Here is a 21,579-nt window from a genome sequence, read left to right as displayed (position 1 = left end):
GTCCTCGGTTAGCTCTCTAGAGGGTTTACAGGGTAGCACCCAGGGTCTTACCCTGCCACATACAGCCATGTGACCCTCTGAGGATATATTTTGTTACTGGAAGTGTTAAAGCTCCCTTCTCTCTTTCTCTCCTGCTCAGAGGCAGAGAATAACAGACTATTATTTATAATAAGTGGTTGCATTGTATAGCTGTGAATAGTGCTATGAGGGCAACCCAATTGTGACAAATTGCTACCAGTCAGGCCTGAGAGCATTTGCTGGAGTGACAGGGATGCTCGGCTGCAGCTGTGGTTGCCAGGACTCAATGGATACTGACCCCTGCTGCTGACAGGATTAGAACCTCTTGTGTCTGTGACCCATGCCAGCTGTCCTCTGTGTCCACCTGCACTAGGGGAAATGGGTTGGTTACTCCTAGTGTGGACCTCCCTACTGTGACTCTCCTAGGCAGAGCTTTGTTCTCCCAAACATCCTATGCTAGTTTACAGGACAGGAGCTCCTTTCTAAAGATTTCTATCTTTATTCAGTGAGCACTAGGACAGTTTGACCCACTGGTAGCTGCACAGACCATCAAAAAATTAGACGCTTAAGATGTGAGGCAACAACCAAATTGGTTAGGTAAAGATGGAAAGAATGGCCTTTCCCATGGTGTATTTGATGCTTTGTATGCATCTTGTTGTATTGTGGGAATGTGCAGGGAGTGGGGAATATATTTTCTCTTTGTTTCTGAAATGGCATCTGAAGAAATTGCAGTGACAGTGGTGGGAGCGTTTCTTGGAAATGGCCTCATGCACCACGTCAATTAGAGGAAAGATAAATAATTTCAGGAAGCTCAGTAATAAAAAGCTACTTCATTTTGAAAATCAAAGATAATTCCTCCCCAAACACCCCAAAGACTTTTCCAGACAGGGAGAACAACTCTGCTGTTGCAGGTGCTGTGGGGAGAAGGCACTTGGAGAACTGGAATGGCAATAATCTGAGTGGCCCCTTTGGTCACTATGGCCTGCTGAGGCTTGAGGGCTTTGCGGTACCAAAATGCAAGTCCTTCAGAGTGGCTACACACAGCAGCCAGACCTGCCTCCCGTGGGATGATTTATAGTGTACTTTCTAGACCACAGACTTACCTCAGCTTTATGTTGTACATTTTGTAGGAAAAATTGATAAACCTGCGAGAGCCACCGTCTCGACAGAGATTTCCAGGTACCTCTGACATGATTGGTCTGAGGGAATGGCCGCAGGCCTAGGCCTCCAAGAATGCTCCAACGGCTCAAGCACATACAAGCGCTTTGGTTCTTATCACAAGCAGTCCCACCCTTGCCCTGAGTTACTGAGCTCAAGAGCTCAGCTATGAGCACTTGCAGGGCCCCTGCTTACCATGATAAGGTATTGGTACTAAAATTGTCCTTGCTTCGGGGGTTTAATTTCTGCATAGGCTATTTTTTTTCCTATGTTTTATGCATGAAATCATAAACCAGGAGTTGGTTTATTCAGCTCCCAAAGAGGTTTTAGGTCCGTGCTATGACACAGAGTCTGTGACTGTTAAAGTGGAGAGGACAGGAAGCTGTGGAGACAGTGACAATGCTAGTGATGAGAGCAAGGACTACCATGATATTCTCTAAATTCCTACTATCATGGATTTAGGCATATTATGTATTTAAAAGCAGATCCTAGTCACAGGATGCAAAGGGGCACCCACTAGAGATTTAACTCTGCATTCTTCATAGGTCAAGTTTCCAGTAATGTCTCCAGGAAAACTATGGTGTCTGTGTTGGTTCATTGTTTTTGAATCTTCAAGTCATGAAATTCAAAGGTTTCTCTAAGTCAAATTCAGCTCAGCAAGAAGGATGCAAACTTTACTTTTCATGATATAATTTCCCAAAGTAAAATTGGTCTTTTTTTCAGATGGTCTTTTTTTAATGGAAAAGTGACTTAGAACACAAAGGGTTTGGGATGCTTTGACAAGGGAGCATCAATCTCATGGTAAGTTGCTCAAAAAGCCCAGGTGCTTTCAGCTTTAGGCAGTGTATACTTGCTAGTTCCCTGTTGCAATGGATGTTGAAATTGCAGCGGTTGATGGGTTCATAGAAACATAGAATGGTTAAAGCTGGCAGGGATTATCAAATTCCCCAAACCCCTCCCTCCCTGCCATGGGCAGGGACACCTTTCACTAGACCAGGCTTCTCAAGGCCCTATACAACCTGGCCTGGAACACCTCCAGGGAGGGGGCATCTACCATCTCCCTGGGCAACCTGTTCCAGTGCCTCACCACCCTTGTAGTGAAGAAGTTTTTCATAATATCCAATCTAAATCTACCCCTTTCCAGTTTAAAACCATTCCGCCTCGTCCTATCACTACATACCCCTCTATAAAGTCCCTTTCCAGCTTCCTTGTACGCCCCTTCAGATACTGGAAGGGTACTACAAGATCTCCCTGGAGCCTTCTCTTCAAGGCTGAACCACCCAAACTCTCTCAGCCTGTCTTCATAGGAGAGCTGCTCCAGCCCTCCAGTCATCTTCATAGCCCTCCTCTGGGTCTGTTCTAACAGTTCTGTGTCCTCCTTATGTTGGGGACTCCAGAACTGGACACAGCATTTCAGATGGAATCTCATGAGAGCAGAGTAGATAGGCTGGAACAAGAACCTGAGGGTACTCCTAACATTCAGTTTTTCTGCTTTAAGACGATCTCTTAATCCTGTTTACTCATCAGCTTGGATTCATCAATGTTTTATATTCTGAAAATCCGGGGAATGGTAAGTTTTGTTAGAGATTTGTCATTTCTTTCTAAATTATGTCACTACCTCTTTTATATGGTCATGGATACAGAGGTTAATTTTTATAGTTAATGGAATGGCTGAGAACAAGGATTTTTTCCTACCTTGTCTAGTAAATTCTGCAAAACAAAGTTACACATATGATGTATGTATTTTAATATTTAAAACCAGCACAGCCACATGATTTGAGACATCTAGCATTAAATGAAGTTTCAAAAGGGTTGCTATAATAAAGAAAAAGATACCTTACAGAACCCGATGCCACTTTTCTGCTTGCAATCTGTGAAGTTTAAAATGACACTAGAATAATTATGTCTGCTTGCTGTAAATCTGCATGGATTAGACTTATTTTTTAATGTTATAAAGATTAGTTTACTGTCTGTAGACTGAATCCTTCTTGCATTGCACATGTGACTAAATCCGTGGGGCCCAGCAACCAGGAAAAAAGACCCAGAAAGGCATTAAAATAGTTTAGCCCATTCAGCTGCAAGGTCATCTAACACATATTTTCCCCCTAACTGGTTTTGTGTATATTATTGTCAAATATGAATCTGCAGAGTATCTCCTGGTCTGGAATTCTGTCCCCTCACAGCAGTCAGCAGTTCTCCTCCAGCCTTGCGTATTGGCTGGTACCTGCGAGTGTTAGGATTGATGTACTGTGCTGTTTTCCTAAGCTATACCATTAATATACTACTTTTACACTTTCTTAATTATTTTGTTTCCAGCATCAGTTTGCACCTGTTCTTTCATTTTTTTTAAGCTGCCCAAATAATTTGGAAAGTTATCAGTAGTGTGCGATCACTTAAGCAAAACAAAGATGATAAATTAATCTAAGCTTTATGGTGTTGAAAAACAGTGAAAAATATTGGTCATAATATATATGTGTAGGGCTGCCCTCACAGCAAATGAAGCAGATTTAATGTCTAGATGTAGCTGCATACTTATAAACTAAACCTGTTTATCCAAGTAGTCCAACTTGCTAAGGATCATAGTCAAAATTCTGAATCCCTTTAGAAGTTATTTTTCAGAACACGGGTATTCTGTGTGTAACTTCTGTTGTACCGTTCCAAATGGAAACGGGCTGTGAAGCCTGCCAACTCATCTTCCCAGTGCCTTTCCCGCTGGTGTGGTGTGTCTCCCCTTCTGCAGAATCCAGCTTGCGCAGCAGAGTGCTTCTGTGTTCCCTTTTACATGTGGTCCTCGTTTAAAAAAAAAAAAAAAGACAATGAACTTTAGCTGTGGTGAAATTATTTATTTGATTTTTTTTTTAAACTGGTGCAAAAAGTAAATATGTTTACTGTGTCCCTTTCCATTCAGTGTATTTCCTTTTTTAAGCTCCATTTGTGTTCAACAAGACAGCCTCTTTCTCCAAGATTAACATTTCTTATGATTGTTCCTGACAGAGGATTTACTTTCAGAGGCCCTGCGAAGGATAACCAAAAAAGGGCATGTAGCAAGACAGTTTTGGCAGCTTGCACGAATTTTCGGAGCTTTTTAGGTCTTGGTTTTCTGATGAGTGGCTTCCTGAGCATGCCTAGGGAATGACAGGCATCTCTGCAGGCAGGCTGAACCCACCTTGGCTTGTGCGTAGTCATTGGCTGCCTATTAGAATAAATTGAGGACAATGCATACTGCTGCCTGCCAATTGTAAACATAAGGGATATGTATTCACTTAGCATTGACTTTTGGGAGGGGCCAAGGAAAAGCTGTAGTTTTATTGAATAGGGCTGTGTGTGAGGCTGCTGGTGTGCCTTTCTTGCTGTGCTCCTGCCCAAGCAGCCAGTTATTCATTTCCTTCCTACTAGTTGAAAACTTTTCAGCCGCGGAGGTAAGGGCTTAAGATGTGTATTTGTTTGGGAGTGAGCTGGTCTGAGCGCGGTTGCATTATGGCTAGAGATTAAGCAGCATGCAAAAACCTAATGAGTTGTGAAAATTGAACGAAAGCAGCGGATACTGTTTTTCCTCCCCTCGTTTCCCTGTGCTCCCCCCTCTACAATACTCCCCCACCTCCCCCTTTCCCAGATGTTTGCAGTGAACGGAGGGAGATATCTGTGCCGGGTGGGTGGAGGGGGGTGCATGCTCTTCCCACCCCAGCGGACCCTAACGTGGAGGTGTGGGGGCAAGGCTCTGGGTGCAGGGCAGGATCTGTGCCGGTCCCTCTGTGTGTGAGATCCTGCAGCAGGCTTGTTAGCAGAGCAAGAACCTATCTGTCCTTCTCTTTTCTTTATTTTTTTCGTTTATTTTATTTTTTTTTTTTAAGAATCGCAGTGAAAAAGTTCTTAGTGTGGTAATGGCTGGTGAATTGCTTTTTATTTTGCAACCTAATACCTGGGCTTTCAGGGCAGCCTGACTGTGAAGGCAGCCTCCTGTGGAACTGATACAGATACAGTAAAGCTCTGGTTAACGTAACCGATCTGATGCTTGCTGAAGCAGATGTCCGTCATGGCAGCCGTTCATAGAAGTATCGCTGACAATAGATGGTGTCTGGTTTTGTCTTCAGCCTCCAACATGCATGGCAGCGTCTTGCCAGAATGTTTCTTGTGAAGTTGCCTTTCCTGTTAGAAGGGGGGGAAAAAAGAACCCCAAAAATGCACTGGGGAGGGACTGGAGCTCTTTACAAGTCTGGGTCTGTGTGTGTGTGTCAGTCGGAGCGCTGCTGGGGAGACTCTGCAAGCAGGCTCTCCTTCCCAGCTCCTTTGACGTGCTCGGGCAGTTTGAAAGCAATGTGCAAGGGTGGTTGCTGGTAGCTATGCTGTTCTGCATAGCAGGGAATTTTCTCAGAGAAAGAGCTGGGGAAACTGGAGGGAGGGATGTGGCTAGCTGGGCAATGTCTGCTGCTCCTGAGCATCCATCTTCAAACTACTAACCTCTGGCCAGACCTGCAGCGATAGAATTGGGTTTTCTCATATATCATATATGGTTTGAAACAATGGGCAAAATAACTGTTTTAAAATTGCTTTTTTTATGGAGTATTTGTTTTCAGAGGAATATTTCTTTTCAGAGTGTGCAGTTTTTATGCAAGTTTGCCTAGCGAAGAAGGCTTCACCCGCTAAAAGGCGACATACAGGAGAATAATTTGTGAAAATAACACATTCCCTCTTTGGCAGCAGCTCAAAGAAAATAAGGAGGCAGGGTGTTTCTTTTGTGAGAACTGTGTATTTCTTATATTTTGTCTATTTTAGATACCATACTGTGAATGACTCTGCTTGTATGATTTGCCATCAAAGAACCCTGGGACTCTGCTTCCATTCTTTCTCAGTCTCATTAAATGTAGCAGTAGGTTCTCTGAGCACATGCATCTGCAGACAAATATCATCACTTTTTCTCCTTCCATTGGGGGACAGGATGGGACCCTAAAAGTACATTTACCAAAACCAATGAAATGCTGTTTAAACATAAATTACATACATTCAAGGAAGCTGTCTATTCACTTAATTAAATTGCCTTTAAGGTAAAGTGGGGCTGAACTTGTTTTCAATATATTTGAATAAAGTATAGGTCTGCCTCTTTTGGAAGCTTTTTTGGTAGGCAAGTATTTTATTCAATAAAACCTGCACGTGTTAATGTTAAGTCTAAATCATGGTGGCAGGGAGAAAGAGAGATAAAATGCCCATGAGCAAGAGACTAAAACGAAATAATTTGTATTTCCTGAAAACGCCTCTTTGTTGTAGCGTGCAATGATGAGAGGATCAATTCCACAGCCTTCATTCACAGGATTAGTCTTGGTGAAATCAATACCATCATTAATGGACGCAGGATCTGATGCAAGGGGAGCCCTGTGTACTCTGAATACGATTTGACAGTGAGTGATGTAAGCATTCATTAGGAGAATTAAGGATTTTCCACAATTGCTACTTCATGCGCTCCCAGTGTTTTTCTGACACGGAGCAGCCTGAGAAAGGGATAACTTTCTTTCCTTGTGCTTTTGCTTCTTGCCCAACACTGACACACAGTGCAATAACGACACTGAAAGCTAGGTGATTTGAAAGGAAAGGTAAGTTCCTCTGGCTGGCATCAGAGGGGAAGTTAAAGTGCATTAAGATGAGAAGGTTTCTTTTACCGCAGTCTCCTTCATGGGGCCACACCATGGCCTGGAGGCATGCTGCCCAACATCCATCCTGATCTGTGCAGGGTTAAGGCATAGTGTGCTAGGTGGTGAGGCTAGCAAGATAGAGCAAAGCTTTTCTGCTGCCTGCTGGGAGGTAGCTTCTGTCATACGAAGAGAAACATGCCGGGCAGGGTCTGTCAAGAGCCTGGCTAGAAGTCCTCCTTGTTTCACCCTTCCCTGCATGCAGCCAGAGTGGCCCTGCTGGTGGGGGTGATCTTTCCATTGGAGAAAAGTGAGAGTCTGCAGGATTTCCTTCCTGCAGGACAAACAAGTTTTGAAAGCCCTGTGACTTTAAAATACCCTGAATTCTCAGTGGTTGCTTCCATGGGCCCTGTTCTGTTGGCTGCCTGAGTTTCAGTCTATTTGAAAGGTTGGTGGAGTTATTAATGCCTGTCTGCCAAGGGTACAACTCGGTACGTCTGGTTGCTGTGTGTGAACGAAGAGGGCCAGGAAACCATATATGCCTAGGAAAGAGAGGGCCAAGAGAGCAGCACTAGCTATCTGTCTGCAGTGCTTGTCCAGACTGTCCTGGGCATCTGGAGAAAGCACCAAAAAAGGTAATCGGGCAGAATGGGAAGGACAATCCTGTGAAGCTTTTGTTGCACTTGAGAGGAGCTTTATGGGGAGTTTGGAGGATTGGGCTCCAGGTGTACAAAGCCTGAGGCACACAGGCCTGTGACTGCAATGAGTGGGAGTCTATCTTCAAAGCAAGTTTTCATTCTTTAAAAATTGTCTCTCCCCAGTAACTACCCCCTGGCAGCTTGTAATGAGAAAGCTGCTTCCTTACCAGAGCTCTCGCCTTTCCGAAACGTGTATGTGCGGGGGCCGGTTTGGTGGTTTTGTTCGTAATGCCACCTGGGTGGTTTAAAGCCCTGTGACCTGGTGAGAGTGGATTTTGGGGGCAGCTGTACTTGGAAGCAAGTCACTTTCCTATGTGTTGGAGCTTACCCCGTGGGTGCTGGTCCTTGCTGGGAAGCTGTAGCTGTTGCATGCCTCGGAATGGTTTGTTGAGGATTTGGCTAAGGCTGAAATTTGACTCGGAGGCACTTGAAGAACAGATTAGATCTGACCTTTCTGGATGAAACACTGAGGTCATGGGACAGTCGAACTATGTAACAATTTCTTTTTGCCTTTCCTGATGCTTTTGTACAGTTCAGCTAGCTCAGCGGGGGAATGACTCTCAGCACACTGTAATTTGGGATCCCTCCCATCCCTGGGCTGGAGGGGAGTCCTACTTTTCCTGATAGGGGTTTGATTAACCAAAAAAGTTAGAGCATGCAACACTGTTTTTGAGCTGCTAGCCCTGGTATGCTAGCTGCATGGCTTACACCATGCCTAAGAGAGTGCTTCTTTCCTTCGAAACTTGCTCCGTGCTGATAAACAGTGTGGGGCTGGCAGCCTGGCTGCCAAGCTGATAACCAGCATTCAGCAGTGTGGTCCCTACCGTGCTCCTTTCCCCAAGAATCATTAGCTGCCCCTGTGAGGAATGCAGCCTTCTGCATTTTCTCACTTGCAAAACTCCAGGCTGCTGCTGTGTCTTGCAGCAGCTGCTGTGCATCCAGCTGCAGTGCCCAGGCCTGCTGGGCTCCCTGGCAGCAAGACAGGTGGGCTCTGAGTTTGGGCACCCACCTCCTCTGCCTGCAATCGGTACCCACTGCCACTGACTGATGCCTCTTTCTTCCTCTGGGCCCCTTGCATCTGCCCCTTGGAAAAGGAGGAAAACTGTCCATGAAGCATAGGGGCACCTCCTGATCAGACGATCCTGCCTATAGCTGTGTTTATTGGACTTCGGGATGAAGCTGGGAAGAAGTGCTTGCAGGGACTGTCCTGCTGGCTTCTGGCTGGGGCAGGAGCAAATGGTGGAGGAAGCAAGGGGATGAGAGGAAGGAAAAAGGCAGCTGTATCTTAAACTGCTTGGTCTAATCTTGGCTTTGAATTTTTTCTGTGGTCATAAATACCTGCTGAGTCACTTAATGGCTGTGTGTCTGTTTCTATATCTTCAAGTAAGGGATAATCCATGCCTGTTTTTATTTAGCCCTTGGGGCTGCTGGAGCTTAATTCATTACCCTTTATAAAGAATTTCTAATGCCAAAATGCCAAGTTTAAGCACTGGCTAAAACCTTATTTTTGACTGATGTCTCAGCAAGAACATACACTCCTTCCTCCCCCCCCCCCCCCCCCCCCCCCCATTTGTTCATGCAGATTCATATTCTACTAGGAAGTAACTTCTAGATTGTGTGTATAAAACCGCTGAAGCCCAGCAAATGAGGTAGATGATGGGCCAGGGTCAGTAGTGACACTATGCTGATATGTCTGGGGCGAATTTCTTGGATGCTTGCAGGTTTAACTGTGCTCACTGCATCTGAGATAGAGCCTTCCTGTGGAGTTGTGCTTGTACCAGAAACGTGGGGTAATAGCTTTTATTTGCAGATCCGCCACAATGCTTTGAGCTGTGAAGAGAGCAGGCAGCCTGAGGTTCAGCAAGCTGCTGAACCTTATTTGCTTGACTGGTTTGGTGTTGATGAGAGCATTTGAAATTGTAAATCCTGGGGCCTGGCCAGGCTGCAGTGGGGAGAATATTAGGGAAAGATTTCAGGCGATGGAAACAACATTACATGTTTCCACACCCTCTTGTGTACAGAATAGAAATAAAGAGCATTTCCCTTGACACTCGCTGTGGAGAGTGTGAAGCAAAGTGGAACCCACCCGTTTGCACATTTTCTGGTTTATGTCCTTAAATGGCAAAAAAAATCTTTGGAATTTAGCTCATAGAAGAGTTATAAATAGATTTGTGGAGATAGTTTTGCTGTAAACGCTCTGGTTTTGAATCTCTTTGGAACAGTGACTCTGTAGACCAACAAATATGAAAGGGGGAATATTGCTACACGAAGGAAGACAACCTCATTGCACAGATGTGCATGAGTGTGCGTGCACATCCATCGCTCTGCGCTGACCCTCTCGTTCTCCCCTCGAGTACGTGGGGATGTAAGTGGCACAGAGATTGCTGTGTGCGCTTTTAAAAGTCAAGTAACTTGCTGTGAGGGAGAACTAGTGTTCGTGATTCATCAGATTGCTAAGGGAGCCTGAACCCATGACAGTTCTGTAAACAAAGGTCCTGGGATCTGCTGGCAGCTTGCTTTGTCCTTCTCCGAAGCAGCTGGCTCTGGCTAGGGAGAAGCTGCGTGGGGCTGGATGAACCCTTGCCGAGCAAGCACAGGGGAAGCAGTTCCCGTGCTCCTTCAGCAGTCAAGGTTTGGTCCTGCAGACTTGTGCCAGTTGGATTCAAGTCATCTTCAGAGAGCTCTGCCCAAGTGAAGTAGGCTGTGATCAGGCCCTTGTTTGTTTCTTACTTGCAAAGCTTTGATGTTCCTGTTGTCTTTCTGTGACTGCCATGGGGCGTGTTACTACCCTTTTCCCACCTCATTCTTTTTGTTGACAGGGAGCTCCCTAATGCTCAAATGGTCCTCCTCCCTTCCCTTTAACTATTTTTTTTTGAGCCACAGTGTTCACCCCAGTAAAATCTCTTATCTGAGAAGCAAACGCAGGACCTTTTTTATTATTCACCTTTTCAGAGGGCCCAGATCATTTCTAATGCCTGTAGTTGTTCTGAGGATAATTTCTGCTACATCTTCTGGGATCAGCTGCAGATAGAGCAAAGGCTATGGACTTTCTGTTTGCATCTTCCTAATGATAATCTGTTTTCATAAATTTCAAAAGCTGTTGAGCTCGGAAAGAATTTGGCTTTGCTCTAACATAGTTAAAGCTCTCAGGTTTGGAAAAGAAATTCCTAGATTTTGGGAGGGGGTTGAGGTAGTTCTGAGATCTGAGGAAGAGTTTGATCAGGTCTTTTTACCTGCATAGCTTAACCTGTTGGTGCTGCAGGATGCCTCTAGTCGGCATCCTTCATGGGAGGCTTTGGAGTGCTGCACCCCTGGGTCCTCAGAGAGCAGAGACCTTGTTTTATGGCTTTGGGAACATCTTAGCCCTGTACAGAGCCACACCCTTGCTATGAAAATGAGGGGTTTCATTCAGATGTCTGATAAACCGCAGCTGTTGTTTTGCCACTTCAAACAAAACTTGGGTTCTAAGGACTGAAGTGCAGCATTTTAATTGCTGTAAATACAAATGAGTGTTTTAGGCAATCCAGAGGATACATAGTCAAGCATTTCTCTGGCTATAAGTATATTACTCTAACAAAAACAGTCCAGCTGATAAGTTGCCTACTGCCCTCCCAGTGACTTAAAACACTGATTGTCTATTCTCTACTGCATGGGTGAGAACGAGGAGAAGTTTTACCCTGGGCATCAGTTGGTCTCAATCCGGTCTTGCTTTCAACAGCTGTACAGTGATGTAAACTATATTGTTAGTTTGAAAATATGTTTGGTCTGATCTCAGTTTTCTCAGTACAAATCTGTTGGGCTTCCTCGAGTTCCTCAGAATTCGTGTGGGCTGCTTGCTATCAGATGCTGACTCTTTTTGTTTGGCTTTCTATACATCCCCTAAAAGATGATGGCAGCAGGAAATTGGGTCAAAATCCCAGTAACAAGCATTAACTGGGAAACGATATTTCATACAAGAGAGGGCACTGCAAACCCAGAAAGCCAGTAAAATTCCACTGCTCGTTTGCTCCCTGGTGATTAAAAGGCCCTGCCTTATATGGGAAAGGTCTGAGCTTCATTCAGTCCAGCCACAATAGTAAATGGCTTATTCACTGGACACAGTGCGCAATCAAGGAGCAGTGCTTTATGACAATAAAAAGGAAAAGGAGAAACTTCTGCTCACTGGTTGCTTGCAGTTTTCTCTGCTGGGTGTTAAAAGCTCTGTAACTACTTTTTTGTTCCTTTATTTAGATCCCTGTAAACTGCAGTCAGTTTGGTCTGCCACTTAACCCTCCCCCATAAAACCAGACACACCAGCCTATTTCCTCTCCTTCCCCCTATATAATCCAAACAAGAAAATGACTTTTCCTCTACTGGTATATGCAAGCCTAGCTCCTCTGTCTTCAGGGCACCTATTGTGGATTTGTATGGCTAAAGGCTAGGGTTAGCAGACAAAATCCTATTCTCTTCAGGTATAAAGCACTAACTTTAACAAAAATGATGATAAAATGCTAGTGTTGTGGACATAGTGATGGGAAAGGGCCCACAGGAGTGAAGCAAATAGTAAATATATGTATTGATAGGATGAGTTTTGCGGGAGAAAGGGAGCAATCTGCTTTGGATGGGAGTTGCAGAAGGGGTCCCCAGTGCTCCACAGATCCTTCAGGGATTTTTCTTCCAGCACATCACTGTCTGCAGTGAAAACCTCACACATATGACTTTAAGACACGAAGCCATTGGAGCAGAGTTGTATTTACATTCTTGCTTTTGAGTTTATTTTGATTAGGATCAGTATTCTCTCTGCCATCAAAATTGTGGGGGTAAAGTCTAGCTGCGTTTTATTTGCCTAGGAGAAGACAGTTAAGTTACTGCAGCAATGGAGCTACACAGGCTTCTCTCCTTGCTGGAGGTTTTCTGGAGTTTTTATTGTTTGGTTGTGTGTTACATTGAGTGCCTTTGAAACGTGAGGTTTGTGTCATATTGGTACATTTACAGATTATGCCTGGCATCCTACTCCTATGTAATTTTGATGGTAACCTACATCTTTGTAGCTGGAAGGGCTGATTGATCAGTCTGATTGCCCTGACTACGTGCCTCATTGCACACCATCCAGTTACTTACGTTGTAAGGCCATATAATCTAACAGAGTTAAAATAGACAATGTAGTCAGCCACAGCACAGGTTGGATGGGTTTGAAGCCAGTCTTCTGCTCCTCCAAAATGTCATTGGATCTCCCAGGGAGGACCACAACTCTGATACATTCCTCTTGGTGCCTCTAGAATTTTCAGTGAGTATAACTGGCAGTATGAATTTTTGCCCTTGTCAGGAAAGCAGAGTTTCTTGCAGGTGACCTGCCATGGGGTGATAACAGACTGACCTTTTTGTTCAGAACTCCTTGATGTCTGATACCTCTCTTCAATGAGAGGTAGGTGGGTTTAGTTGTTTTTCAGTCGTTATTTTGCTAAAGGTGAAACCAGCTCCCTTAATGGCATCTGAAAGGTCAAGATCTTTTAAGTCAAAGAGAGAGAGGATGTAAATTAGGCCTGCTTTGAGATGTTGCCGCTTTTCATCTCTGGATGGCAGTACTTCTGGGGAGATGTCATTTGACTGTTATCATGGAGTCATGCTAAGGCATGCCCACTGAGGAACCCACCCTAATGCGATCAAAAGAAGCACTGTCAGTCTGTGGCAGTTGGGTAATGCAATAGTAATGGATGTGAATAGTTCTGTTTACTAGCTCTTAGAAGGACTGTGGTTAGCCAATTCGGAGACCAAAATAACTATGTATCTGATCACCTTCATGTTTCTTCGTTCAGTATTTCGATTGTGACAAACTTTACATTATATCAACTTAACGAGCATCTGGAAAAAGTCGTTGAAAAATAAGGGTATAGTACTTATTGCATTCAATTGGATGGTTGAAAAACACATTTATTTTTTTGAGTTTTACCATTTTCAGTCTTCCTCAGACTGTTTTTTTTTTTTTTTTTTTATCCAAAAGAGGAAAGTGTAAATGATGCATGTTTCGGAGTAATTTTCTCCCTGCTTTCCCAACATCTGAGTGATTTGTGGCCAAGTTTGGTATTTGTGCAATGTCATTCTGGCTACCTGTAGAGAAGCTTTGCAGAAGTTCATGTCGTTCGACTCTTCTGTTTCGTAGTATCTGCCACTGGGAACTCACCTTCCCTTTGTTGGAGTCCTTCAGTAAAGGCTGTCAAAGCCATCATTTTACAGTACAAGTTTTTGCTTTGCATTAACGTTGGGGTTTTTTTAGAACAGCTTTCTTCCCTGTTGTGCTGCTTGTGAACTGCCTTAAAGCTTCAGCGGGTTGCCTAACAAAGGGTTCCATGTCAGTAAAGGAGGGGGTGTGTGTGTGTGTCCCCGTATCAGAGTACCTGATAAAGATCAGTTCATCTCAGAAGAAAAAAAAAAAGGAATTTACTCTGTGTAGGAAATATGTTCCATTATAAATGAATAGGTTGAAGTGGTGACAGAATATGAGTCTAACTTATATGACAAAATACAGTTATACAGTACTGAAAGCCTGGAGACTGGTGAGATGAACTGGAAAAAACATTATAATCTGAGCACGTTATTTCTGTCTCTCCTGTGACCCTTCAAGGCAATGGAAAGGCACTGATGGAAAGGCTATTGGCATTAGCAGGCATAGAACCAGTTTCATCGATCTTGGTTCAGTGCTTACAGGTCATTGAGGCTGAATTTAAATATTTACATTCAAGACTTTTCCTTGATTTAGAATCAGAAGCCAGGGGCATTAAAAAACCCACCCCCAACCCAACAAAAAAACCCCACAAAACCAAACACAAAACTAAAAATTGAAAACCTGGGAAAGACATATTAGGTCATCTTGTCCCTTTCCTCTAGGCCATGCAGGATGATTCCCTGAAGTATATTCACACGTGTTTTGTCCATAAACACCTCTGTTTATTAACAAAATACAATAAGCTGTAGTTTTTCAATGAGGAATGGAATAGTTTGCTGCACTTTCTAGTTTTTAGCAAGGGGAAATAGCTATCATTCTAAAATGTGTTTCTTGGCCCATGGATAATGCTCATGTGAATTCAAGCAAAAAAACCCCTAATGAATGGAAACTTGTAGAAGAGTTAACGGCAGCTGGTTTTATTATGGACCGTGGCTCTGACATGATCTCACACGACTTTAATACAAGTGTTACCTCACTGACTTCAGTAGAGCCGCTCTTCATTTGCAAAAGAGTAAATGAGGCCAAAACCAGACAGAGACCTAGGGAAGAGACTCTCTGGGAGAGCGTTTTAGTTTGGGGAATGTGCTTTAGATATGTATAAAATATACATACCTGCACGCTGCAGTAAGAGTGACCAGCCACCTGGGAGGAAGGGGCCAAATTCTGCTTTGAATAGCACCCACATAAAGTCAAACTGAACTGTAGGGATAACATACCTGGGAGGGCCAAATAAGTATCAAAGTTTTCTAAGTGCTGGGCTGAGTTTCTTGTTGGATTTCTTATGTTTCCTTGTTGAGGTGGTTCAGAAATATGAAAGAATAAGAGTGTTCTGCAGGGAGCTTCAGGGTGAGGGATTTTTTTTCTGCTGAATTTCTATCATACCCAATTAGAAGCTGACTGTTTTGAAGCCAGCTCAGACAAAAGCACTGCATGTGCAGTTATTCTGCCATGAAACTATCAAAGCAAGAAATGAAATAAGAACCATGTATTTCTGGAGTCAATCCCCTCTTCATAATTGCGCAACATTACGTACTCCTTCAAGCTCAGCCTTCAGCTTAAATAGATCTTGTGAAACTGTAAGAAGGCAGCTGTGCTCTACTGAAAATGTACCTTTGGTATTTAGAAAGGGAGAAGAATTTTAGGAAACTTCTTGAAGTCCAGCAGAGGTGCTACTGTACAAACAGGATACTTGGGAGCTATGGCAAAGGTCTGTAGCTGAGATGAGTTTTACTGTTGCTCTGTGTGGAAGGAGAGGCAGCTGAAGTCATGGCAGGTATTGATTAACAGTAAAGGAAGTCCAGGGACAGTGGTCTTGTCATCTCGCCTACTTGCTTTTCGTGTTTTGCTGGTACTGCTCGCTGCTCTCCTGTTCCTCAATGCCTGATGTTCAGGCACATCTGGAACAAGAGCCTGCAGCCTCTTCAGTGTGAGCTTTGACATGTTTTAGGGTTAGAGTTAAACACTTGGTTTTAGCAGGATTTCCCACTAGTGTAAATGCCATTTTCAGGTGCCTTTTGCTTTGCTCAGTCTTTGAAATGGTGATGTTGCGGGTATGCGGTGTAATGGTTGGTTGTAACATGTCTTGCAGTATGGTGTTGTGCACTCCCAATGATGGTGGGAGCTTTAAGACTGTGTAGTCATGTAGTGTTAACTTTCATTTTTATTTTCCTGCAGGACTTAAAGAAAAGCAGAATGATGGTAATTAAGTTTGATCTGTGGGCCAAAATTGAGGGGGAGAAGGAATGTTTTAAATGGCTCTATCGGCTTGTCTAAAAGGGAACTCTTATGGAAAGAGGTTATGAGTCTTTTGTCAGTCTGCTACAGGGTTCTTATATTTGCTGTCTAAGAAAGCTAATTATATTGTCTGCAGGAAAAAAAATGCAGCAGAAGCTAGTGTCCCTGTGGTTCACTTAAGTGCCAATTATTCCTAGTGGTGAAACAGAAATATGCTCTTACAGAGCTGGTCTGGGATCATCAGCTTGTGTCATATAGGATGCTCTTCTGCCATCAGAAAGAAATGACTTCTGGAAGCTGCAGTGATTCATAGTTGTAAGCATGAGGTAGAGGCTCTGTTGCTTGGAGGATTTATTTTGATGTCTTTAGATGAACAGAGATTAACAAATTCAGCCTGACCTGTATGTGCTGAATAATATAATGCATGTCGTATGTCCCTTCACTGAGACAAAAATGACTGAGGTTGTGGAGACAGTTAATGAAAGAGGCAGGGGCAGAAACCAGGACTTCTGACTCCTACAGCAAGATGCACAAGTCTAAAATTTGCTGTCATATTTTTTGGGTGTAATATAGACTTACTTTTTACTTACCTTTTTTCTCATAGCTCCCAGGACTACCATATTGGCAGCAAAGGAAGAAATAAGTAAGCAGGGGAATTTTTGTCTATGAAGAGTGGCTAGAATTTAAAAGCATTTTAAACACCTTAAGAGGTATTGGAGGAGAAAAAAACCTAATCTGCATTCAGTATCTTGGCCATCTGCTGAGGACCTAAATAGATGCTGTATAGTGACTTGGATGTGATACCTTTTAACAAATACTGAATTTCCCCTTTGCTACTTAGCTAAGTATAAGGTGGTTATGGAGTGTTACGGTATTCTGTTTGAAGTAACCTGGCCAACCTTGATCAATTTTGGTTTTGATCAGAAAAGGTACTGAGTAAGAAAGAGATGCTGAACCAGATTGCTGCTGCCGGAGACTTGCTGCTGCCATGTCCATGCTCTATGTCCATGGATTTGTATTAGTACCACAGTTATTTTCTTTATAATTTCCTGCAGGTATTCTCAGCAAATGGGCAAAAGACTCTGTAGGCAGAATATCTGTCCTGCTAGTTTCAGAAAATAGAGGTGGTATGAAGATCTCTGGTGCTAAAACGGCACTTCAGTGTGGGAATGAAAGCGGTGGGATGGAGAGACACAGAAGATCACACGGACGGTGTGGCATTAATTTTTATGTCTAAAAGACTTGCCATAGTTGAAATGGGCGTGTCAGAAATGAACAATTGTGATTTTATGCTGAAACATGTCTGACAGAAGGATGGGAGTCTACATTTGTGGAAATAGCTGTGTTCCTTGTACAACTTTAGCACTGCCTGCAATGCAAGGAACATAAACGTATTTTTCTGCAACACCAGAAGAAAAAGCTTTATGTACCACATGTGACTTTGCATTTATACAGGTGCAACTGGCTTCAACTGAAGGGCCATTTTGATGAGAGATGGAATGTCTCATTTATATCATCAATATAAATTACATCTTGACATTTACATGAGTGGTAGAAAACAAACACACTTCACTTGTGTTGGTGTTCTTGTTGTGTGCATAAAAGGCGACCTGTCCTCCTTACCCATGCATTTTCTGTAAGGGCATAATGCCCCTATTCAGTATTCATATAGAAAGTAGTGGCTATCCAGCTTGGCTGCCTGATGGAGAGGCAGTTGTAGAAATACACCCAGCTGAAATCACTGATTTTTTGTGATGGAACTTGCTTATACATTTTTTCTTCATTAAAAAAGAAATGCAATTTGTGGTTTACAATGTTTATGTGGATAGTATCAGCTGGATCTTGTTCCAGTCCATTGCATGATCTTTTAACATGAACTATAATGTGCATTATCCAAAAATCTGACTGGGCTGTCTAACTTGAAGTACAAATTTCCAATGTCAATGTGAAGTTTTGTCAAGCTGAATTATGTTCCTTAAGTGATATCAGGAAGGGTTTTGTTTATTGTTTGGAGTGGTTTTTTTTTGCCAGGGTACGTTTTTTTTTCCATAGGGATGGAGTAGACTCTAAATAGAAGATGGCATGCTGCAACTTGGAAGGATGAGATCTTAAATTAGAATGTTGCATTAAATCTGAAGACTGAAGTCAGATCCCTGCCCAACATTCACCTTTTCAGTATGGTGATCCCTATTAACTCTTGGGGAGTCAGCTGTGCTCTCAGAAAATGTCTTCCTAACAAGGCAGGGGTATCAATTCAAAACTTTTGGGTGTGGAAACAGTACCAAGAAGACATAGTCTGAAACACCCAAGTTTATATGAAGCAGAGTCACAGCGCTAACCCAGATTAATTCCTCTTTTACCTGATTGCTTTATTTTGTATGTGTTATGCTTTACTTCAGCTTTATTGTTCAGATATTAGTTCTGGTTTAATAGCATCACAGCAGTATAGAACTTCTGGATGGTTTCCTTAATTAGCTTTTGGGCAATTATACTGTATCCTTTTACTGCTTATTGCATTTGAAACCTGAGCAATCACAGACCAGGTTTATTTCTGTTGAAGCTTATTTCATTTCTAACCACTTGTGGTACTATAGAATGGATCTCTGGAAGCGATGCAGAAAGAGCAATTGTTTCCTATCTCCCTCAAGATTAAAACAAGCTATTGTGCTCACTAGAGTACTGAAGATAGTGTTTACTAAAGAAAGATGTCTGTCCTGGAAACCTTCAGCGCATTATTCAGGGATGATTCATCCAGGCAGCGAAATACCTTATTAAAGGTAATGCATACAGAATCATAGAATTTTGATAACCAAAGATTGCCAAGTCAGTCACTAAACCCTGTCCCTAAGCACCACATCTACACATCTTTTAAATACCTCCAAGGACATGACTCAGCTGCTTCTCCTGGGGAAGCCTGTTCTGATGCTTGACAAATCTTTCAGTGAAGAAACTGTTCCTAATATCCAAACTAAACCTTCCCTGGGGCAAATTGAGGCAATTTCTTGTCCCATTGCTCATAACTTGAGAGATGAGACCAACACCCACCTGGCTACAACCTCCCCTCAGGTACTTGTAGAGATTGATAAGGTCTCCCTTCAGCCTCCTTTTCTCGAGGCTAAACACCCCCTCAGATGCTTCTCATAAGACTTGTTCTCTAGATCCTTTCACCAGCTTTGTTGTCCTTCTTTGGACATGCTCCAGCACCTTGATGTCTGTCTTGACAATGGGCCCAAAACTGAACACTGTATTCAAGGTGCTGATTACAGGGGGGCTGTCACTTCCCTACTCCTGCTGGCCACACTATTTCTGATACAGGCCAGGATGCTGTTGGCCTTCTCGGCCACCTGGGAACACTGCTGGCTCATTTCCAACTGGCTGTCAACCAACATGCCAGGTCCTTTTCTGTCAGACAGCTTTCCAGTGAGTCTTCCCTAAACCTGCAGCATTGCATGGGGTTGCTGTGACCCAAGCACAGGACCCAACACTGAGTCTGGTTAAACCTTATACAGTTGGTCTTGGCCCACCAATACAACCTGTCCAGATCCTTCTGTCAAGCCTTCCTACTGTCAAGCAGATCAACAGTCCTGCCTAACTTGGTGTCATCTGAAAACTGACAGGGTGCACTTGATCCCTTGTCCAGATCCTTGATAAAGATATTAAAAGAACTGGCCCCAATACCAAGCCCTAGAGCAACACCACTTGTGACTGGGTGCCAGCTGGATATAACTCCGCCACAACTCTTTGGGCTCAGACAGCCAGTTTTTACATCAGAAGTGGTAGGTACTCTCCTACTTATGCTCTGAGGCATGTCATTTCCAACAGCTTTTGGAAGTAATCATTCCAGTATTGGGGTGTCCCGTGACACGTGCAAAATAAAATCTGAATTGCCCCAATACAGTGCTTTAGGTAACTTTTAAATTGTCATTGGTTGGGTTGGGATGCTCTCTCCTAAAAGAGCAGTGCTTTGGCTGTTGTGGGGTTTTTGATCAGTGCCTGTTAAATTCTTTTCCAGCATTTCTTCTTGTACTAATATAGCTGATGCACGCTGCCCAAGGGAACGTGTTCCTGGCTTTGACTGTCACCCAATTGAATGTGATCAGTGGCTTTGCAGTGCCTGGTTTGTAGCTGTGTTTACCACTGGTGATCGAAGGGAATGCTACCTGAAATTTCATTTTGAATGCTGCTTTGCCATCAAGCAGTTCAGTCACTGCTCTGTTTCCAGAAGTAGCTCATTTTGTTAGGAAGTTCAGGCATTGACTCAGAATAGTGCTGTCGCTTGTGCATGTAATTATATGGACTGAAAAAAGCTTAAAGGAGCCCCAAAATTAAACTATTTAGGTAACTGCCATCTAGCTATCATAACTCTGTTAATGTGATGAGGAAAGAGTGAGAGGAAAATAAGGTACTTTGAGCTAGCAGGTAAGGAATATAAATCCTGTAGTACATGCTAGCTACAGTATTTCATTTGTAAAAATGTGTGTATGGTTAGCAGCTTTAAGCACTGGATGCTGTCTTTGATTTTAGCAGTGCTGAACTTTATCTGCAAAATTGAAGCCTCTGATTTTGTAGTACACCAGTAAGTGAAACCTAAGCACATGTAATCTGTAAAAATAAATGTAATTGCTTTAGTAAATGTATTACAGCTGGCCAGGCTTAACATTAAGATACCTGTTTCTTATAGCTGACTAGTGTCAGAAGATGGGGGTGATGGCTTGAGCTGTGCTATGCCTTTCGTTCTTCTGTATGAATATTAAAGCAAATTGAACCGAGTTGCAGCTCTGACTGTGGACATTTCTTGCCACAATTTTCTTCTCTTTACAGCATCTTGGTGAGAGTAGCATTTTAATTTCAAAAGCTCTGGTAAAATTGTTGCTAAGTAGACTGCTTCAAAATCGAACACTTGATAAAATCCTTGGGAACACCTAAGGCATCTGAAATCTGTCACTGATCTCTTTCAAGGTAGTAATGTGCTACTGAAGAAGATGGGACTCTGTTGCACTCCACTTCTGGTGCTGCTTTGGTTTTCCTTTAGCAGAAATTTTGGCCTTGTCTTGTTTACTTGTGTATAAAACATTTCATGTTGTTGTAGTAGTATGGGGGAAAAGGCTGACTGCATCAAAGCACTTTGATGTTGGTCAGTGATTGCTATGGTGGTAGTGATAGCTCATGACAAGCTATGGAAGATCTCTCCCTGGTCAGGCCGCTGGCTTAAAGTGCTGCTTGCATGGGTGTAGCTCTCTTCATTATTCTCTAGATTCTTGCCAACTAACTTTGGTGTCATTTCCTATTATGGGTAGGACCTTATTCATCTGCCACAATAGTATACTTATTTCCTGATCTTTTGGAAATTGCAACAGCTAGAAATCCTGTTCCTCACAGGAATGTTGTGACTTGAGACTTAATTAGCGTATACAAAGTGTTAAGAGGCCTTTTAATGAAAGGTGCCCTGGAAGTGATAAGTGTATTGTGATATTGTCAACTAAAGTGATGCCCACAGAGCTAGTGCCTAGATAAGACAATCATCAGCTGCTAAGCATTTTCTGTTTCCGCTCTTTGATCTTGCAGGTTCTCAACTCCTCCTTTTCAGCAGTTTTAAATTCCCCTTTGTAAAGAATGTGCATTGCTGAAGTGATGTGGACCCACTGAT

At 43.1% G+C, this 21,579-nt stretch overlaps 1 protein-coding gene across 5 annotated transcripts in view; it reads left to right on the top strand.

Annotated features, from left to right (window-relative positions):
- Positions 1-4,519: 4,519 nt before the first annotated feature.
- Positions 4,520-21,579, top strand: part of CALD1 (caldesmon 1) — a 191,889-nt gene continuing 174,829 nt past the window's right edge. For all 5 annotated transcript variants that reach the window (XM_084262079.1, XM_084262078.1, XM_084262076.1 and 2 more), the window contains exon 1: positions 4,520-4,595. The gene's annotated coding sequence lies outside the window, so the exon portion shown is untranslated. The remainder of the gene's footprint in view (positions 4,596-21,579) is intronic.

This window comes from Gallinula chloropus (assembly GCF_964237585.1).
Source record: "Gallinula chloropus genome assembly, chromosome: 1".
NCBI classification, from domain to species: Eukaryota; Metazoa; Chordata; class Aves; order Gruiformes; family Rallidae; genus Gallinula; species Gallinula chloropus.
The sequence above is the reverse complement of the archived record's forward strand: the minus strand, read 5'-3'. Positions and strand labels throughout refer to the sequence as shown.